The sequence below is a fragment of the Sorex fumeus genome, unplaced genomic scaffold (genome assembly GCF_029834395.1).
Source record: "Sorex fumeus unplaced genomic scaffold, SorFum_2.1 ptg000265l, whole genome shotgun sequence".
NCBI lineage: Eukaryota > Metazoa > Chordata > Mammalia > Eulipotyphla > Soricidae > Sorex > Sorex fumeus.
In genome coordinates this window covers 763763-770581 of record NW_026606322.1, presented here as the reverse complement: position 1 = coordinate 770581, position 6819 = coordinate 763763, and positions in this window count along the sequence as shown.

The following is a 6819-nucleotide window of genomic DNA, read 5'->3' as shown; positions in this document are numbered from 1 at the left end:
TCATGGTATTGACTCCTAATATTTACCTCTGTTAATTTGTCCTTGACTCTGAAACTTGTGTCATCCAACCTTTTGGATAAATGAAAATTCAATTGACATCTTTCTTTTTTTTTAAGTTTTATTTAGGAACCATACCTGACAGTGCTTCAGACTTATTCCTGGCTCTGTGCTCAGGGATCATTCATGACAGTGCTCAGAGACTATATGTGATATTAAGGAATCTAACCCTGATTCATTAGTATCACAAGCAAGGCAAGCACCCTATATGCAGTACTATTTCTCCAGCTCTTGACTAGCTTTTTATTTTTGAGGACACACCCAGCAATTATCAGGACTTACTCCTGGCTCTGTGTTCAAGGACCACTCCTGACAAGCTCAGGAGACTATGTAGGGTGCTGAGATCAAACCAAGGTAGGTCGCATGCAAGTTAAATGCCATACCCACTGTACTAGCTCTCCAAATCCAATTAACTGGTGTGTTTCTATTTCAAGATTTTATTTGATAGTTACAGTTGTGTGTTACAGTTGTGATCATGATAAAGCCCCTGATCTCAGTAACTTTCAGTCCTGTAAGAAGGTTCTTTCTAGAATTACCAAACTAGCCCCGATTTTACCTGGCCAAACTTTATTCATACATTCAATAAATATTTGTAGCACAAGTGCTAGGTCAAGTCTTGTACACGTTTTAAAGCTATAGGATGTAAAGTGTAAAGTGTAAAGGCCCTCCCGTTGATCGTCGATTTGCTCGAGCGGGCCCAGTAACGTCTCCATTGGAGATTTTGTTGTTACTGTGTCTGGCATATCGAATACTCTCGGTAGCTTGCCGGGCTCTCCGAGAGGGGCGGAGGAATCGAACTCTAGTCGGCCATGTTGGCCGCTTATAAGGCGAACACCCTACCCGCTGTGCTATCGCAAAGCTATAGGATAAGGGGGAAAGACCAGCTGTACCCTCATGAAGATTTTTGTCCCTGTTGATTTTATTCTCTCCTGGGAGCCACAAGAAAGGCTCTATCACTCATTCTTCTGTCCCCTTCGATACATAGTTGGGGCCCCTAATAGTACCTGTATCACTATAATAATATAAGAATACTTTATTATCTCTGCCTTTAAACCTTGAAGAAAGGAATCTAGGCATTCATTCCCAAGTGCCTTTGCACTCTCTAGTGTCAGACAGACAGAGGAGCAAACAAAATTTTTGAATGAATAAATCATTGCTTACATTTACAAATTCAAAATTTATGGAACTATGTACTAGTCTTCTGACCTCCCATTTCATGTTTCTTGGAGGAGAAACTAGATGAGTAATAATTCTTCAGTAATTGAAACACTCTGTGATTTCAAAGCACCTTCTAAACATGAAATCATCTGGTCTGTGGGTTAGTTCTTCTTCTAGATCATATCTGACATTGAGAGAAAGAACAAACACCTTGACTTTTGTTTGTGATTTTCTTGCAGGAAAGCAAATGTGTTTATATATAATTTAAATAAGATAAACTTATAGTAAAAACAAATGAGCTTATTTATGACTTTCAGGTAGATACTGTTACTATAAATACCATAGTAAGAAAAATTTATACATGTAGTGACTTAAGCAAGCCAGAGCTTTTATTTTCTTATGTGTATTAGTCTAGAAATCCATATGAATGTGTATTAGTCTAGGAATAATGTGATATCAAAACCCTTGTCCATGAAATCCTTGAACCATAGTTAATGGTTCAAGATGGGTTACAGATGTCACGTCCACCTCAGTGCAGCAGAATGGAGAAAGGGTGACTGTAATAAAGGACAAGCACCAACTTTCTCCTATCTGAGTCACTTAGAAGCTATAACAGACACTTGTCAAATGGTATTCCATAGATTGAAACTTAGTTATATGACCAAACATAATTTTAAAGGAAGTAGTATTTATTTTAGACAATGACTTTCCCAGATATATGTTTTTCCCTGTGGCATAAAAGGAGCAGAAACAAGATCTACAATTGGAGTGTATTAATCGCATATATTGCATTTTATGTATGTCTTGCATTTTACATATGTAGTTCATAACATATATTAAAATCGGCATGTTACAATTACTCTGGGCTGGAGCGGTAGCACAGCAGTAAGGCGTTTGCCTTGCACGCAGTCAACATGGCCGACCTGAGTTCGATTCCTCCACCCCTCTCGGAGAGCCCAGCAAGCTACCGAGAGTATCTCGCCCGCACGGCAGAGTCTGGCAAGCTCCCCGTGACGTATTTGATATGCCGAAACACAGTAATGAACAAAGCTCACGATGGAGACGTTACTGGGCCCGCTCGAGCAAATTGATGAACAACGGGAGGACTGTGACCGTGACAATTACTCTAGAACTTTTGGGTTCTAATTATGGAGAGCTGAAGTAACAATGTTGAACTTCAGTGGTTAATCTACTATACTACATTCATGGTTTATAATACCCTGGTTGTTGACATAGGAGTGAAAAGGAGAAGTCAGAGCAGATATAGATGATATAATTCACAAAATAAGATGACTGAATGTTGGAGGAGGTAGAAAGGTAGATTTAGAATTAGTCTCAAGTTTAAAAGCAAATGGTCTCTGGCAATTGGACTAAATAGGTATTTTGGCAACTACATCATAGAGCATAGTAAAATTAATGGTAAAGTTAATGCTATAAATTGACCCAAAATCTGACCTTCATCTATTGCTTCACTGCCAACGATTTTCTGTTGAATGGATTAATGAGGTTAATAAACTCCAAGTAGTTAATCTTTCACAAGAAAAGTTGAATAGGTGTTAGTGACTTACCTTGGCCAGTTATTATGTTCCCTCTCCTGATTCATTACACTGCACAGGCAGGACTTCTTAAAATTAAAATTCTGAGTTCTTGAGGCAATTTTTGGACAATCTATTCATTTAGAGTTGGTATGGTGCTCTGTACTAATGTGAAGTTAAAAATCATTAAATGATTAAAGGAACACATGCCCGGTTCAATAAATGCTAGCTTCTATCTCCTTCTGAAAATATATACTATCTAAATGCACTAGTTCAATAAATATTTATTCAGCAATTGCCATTTTAGATACTGTGCTGAGTTCTGGAGTGCAAAGTTGAATTTAGACATAGAAAAATATATAGTGGTTTTTATTTCTGACTACTGAACATTGAGTAAATTCTGATCATCTCAGCATGTCTGTTCACTGAATTGATAAGGGCAGAGGATATGCTTGTGTTCTCTTTCCTCTGAATCCCAGACCTTAGCACAAACATTAAACATAACATTTTTGGAGGCAATTACATGAATGTCTGCTAAGATGCTCCTAAAAATGGGCTCCAGGGGTCAGAGAGATAGCACAGTGACTAAGGCACTTGCCTAACATACATCCAGCTTGGGTTCAACTCCTGGAACCCTATATAGAACACCCAGGGACCATAGTAATCCGTCAGCCTGACCAAAGAGCCAGGAATAAGCTCTGAGCACAGCTGAGTTGCCACCACGCAAAATGGGGCCCAAGACCCTCTACTGGAATGACTGTTGGAGAAATAAGCTTGAGGAAAAGGTGAATTTAGAACAAATTGAAAATGCCTGTTGGGCATCCTGTGGGACCTGTCCCATCACTCGAATACTTCAAAAGCCGAATAATTAACTAATATCAATACTTCATTGGTAATTTACCCAAAGAACAGGTGAAGTAGAATCTTGACTGAGAATAGTAGAGAGCTCCTATTCGACGAATCAAGCTAAAGCAGAGAAACTTCCTCTAGAGTCAGCCTCTGTATCATTTATAAGAACATTTTAAAAAATAAAAGAGGTGGCCTTCCAAGCAATGTTAAAGAGACCCAGGGAATTACTCCCTGCAATTTTGGAAAATTGCTGCCAAAAGAAGCACCATTCCCTGCAATATGGAGCAACTGGGCCATTCTTCAGCCTGGCCATAATGCAGCTCTGGTCTAGCAGTGGTAGACACTGCACAAGGGCCAACCGAGGACATGTGGGCCAGAATCAAGTACATGAATACAAAACATGTACTTCAGATTTTTGTGCTATTTCCTTACAAGAAGGCAATAGATAAGAGCTATAAGAACTATTCTTAAAAGATTTATGACAAAAAATGGTGGAATGTGCTATCATAATAAATAAATAACTAGCTCTTTCTGATTCTTTCATTTGGCTTAAATATGATTTGTATTGTTTAATGTGTTGAATAAAATATCATTAATACTATTATAATGCAAGGAGCTGCTGCTAGAATTGGTCAGTTCTATATATTATTCAAACAGAAAATTAAATGAACTCGAATTCAGCAACAGTATCATTAAAGGCCTTAGCTTATCATCAGCTTCTTTAGTATCTTTCGCATCTATCACCTCACACCAGAGAGACTGGCACACATCAAAAAGAACAAAACACAACCAGTGTTGGCAACGATATGGGGGGAAAGGACCTTCATGAACTGCTGGTGCGAATGTTGACTGGTCCAGCCTGTTCGGTTATTTGCTTATTTTATAAAATTGTTCACAATATTTAATATTTGAACACCAATCCCACCACCATTACATTCCCACCACCATATTTCCATCCTGAACCCCAAACCCTGCCCCCCAAGCAGAACTGAAATAGTTTATTTTGTATTGCTTGTTATGAATAATCTGCTGAAAATGGGATTAAAAAAAAAGGAAAGTGTGTGAAGATTGTTGTATTTCACCCAGGTGCCATTAAGACATTCTGTAAGAGATTTAGTAACACGCTGTTAAAGGTTAAATCTTGTATTTGTGTGTGTGTGTGTGTGTGTGTGTGTGTGTGTATAAATGTATTTCTTTCTAAGAAGATTGCTTACCTTCTACTTTAAACCCCATCCAATGTGGTGTGCTACTTTTGGTATATTTTTGGTGTAAAGTATGAGAGGCCCAGGAACAGATTCACTCATGGGTGAGGACCATCTAGGAGTGTGGAGAGTGGCCATGAGTATGGCAGCGATTGAGTTCTGAAGGTTTTCAGCTACCAGGGCTGGCTCTGTTGGAGCAGGGAGGGCCGTTACCCACCCTCCTCTGGATTGCCCCAACTGAAACAGCCTGGCCGCAGGGTCTGGTTGCATGGCTATGGTGTATTAGTCCAGTCTTTTTGAATGACAATATGGTCATTCCTCGAAAAACTAGGAGTTGAGCTTCTATATGATCAAGCAATTCCACTCCTTGAAATGTACCCCAAAGGTGCAATGGCACAATGCAGAAAAGACATCTTCTCACCTATGTTCACTGTAGCACTGTTCACAATAGCCAAAATCTGTAAACAACTTGTGTCCAAGAACACGTGACTGGAGAAAGGAACCATGGTACATATACACAATGAAATATTACTCAGCTTTAAGAAAAGATAGTTATGCAATTTTCTGCTACATGGATAGATCTAGAAAGTGCAAGGATTAGAGATCAGAAGGAGAGGGACAGACACAGAATGACCACTCTCATGTGGGATATAAAGGAACTTCTCTGAAGGAAACAACAAAGCCCCAAAGGCAACAGAAACAAAGAGCAGTTGAAGAAATGAAAACAGTTCTTCATAGGAAGTTTGCCACGGGAAAGAGGATGGAGGGGGGTAAGTTAGGTAGGGGAACACTGTGACAATTTTGGAGGGGGGAAATGCATGCTCTAGATGCAGGATGGGGGCAGGAGGAAAGCTGGAGACACTGGTGGAAGTGAACACTGATGAAGGGATTGGAGTTGGAACTTTGTGTGCCTGAAGCTTAATAATGAATAACTTTGTAACCTTGTAAACCATGGTGACTAAAACAATTTAACAAAAGAGAAATTAAATGAGACAGAGACCAGAGATAGAGAAATCCAGATAGAGATAGAGGTGCAGAGACACAAAGAGAGAAACAGAAAAACAAAAAACTCAACTAAAACACAATGGTGGCGGGAATAGGACACTCTGGTGGTGGGTGTCACGTGGGATTGTGTTAGGCACACACAAAAAAATTAAAAGAGAGTGGGCATCCTTGTCTTGTCCCTGATCTTAGGGGGAAGGCTCTCAGTTTTTCCCCATTGAAAAAAAATTGTAAATCTACAACTGTACCTCATGGCGTTTCACTAATAGAAATATAAATAAATAAATAAATAAATAATAACTTAAAAAAATTAAAAGAAAGAAAGAACGTGGTCTCTCACAGCTAAAGGACTGAGTAGTCCTGCTCCAATGTGGACAACTGAGGTTTTCTCTATCTTACAAAATGAGCATGAAAAATGTGGCTCCCCATAAGCAGAGAGAGTAAGAGGGAAACTGTCTGCCATAAAGGCAAGGGGAGGGGTGAGAGGGAGAGAACGATACTGGGGACATTGGTGGTGGAGAATGTGCACTAGTGGAGGGGTGGGTGTTCAATTATTTTATGACTGAAACGCAAACATGAAGGCTTTGTAAGTGTAGTTCATGGTCATTCAATTGAAAAAGAAAAAAGTGGCTCTGTGCTGCCCCTCCTTAACTTGCTGGGACTCCTCCCTGAGTCTCTCTTAATGGAAATTCTGAGTTACCTCTGTTACCTTCACCATACGGAGAAAGGACGGAGGCTCAGCTGAACTCAGTTTCTCTCTCTTCCCTTTCAGAATGCATCACAGATGGTCTCTACATGACGTGGCTTCAACAGACTCAAGGACCACCGAACTTAGAAGTCTGTAGTGGAGAAGGCAGACATGGAACTTCAAACACCACAGCTTCCACTCTGCTCTTAGTCTCTCTGTAGAGATGTGCCCCCTCCACAGGGAGTGAGCTACCCCCAGGGCAAGCGTTCTCAGGAGCCCCAACCACCAGCATTCGCATTCGTGTCTCTGCTTTGCAGGGAAAGCAGAA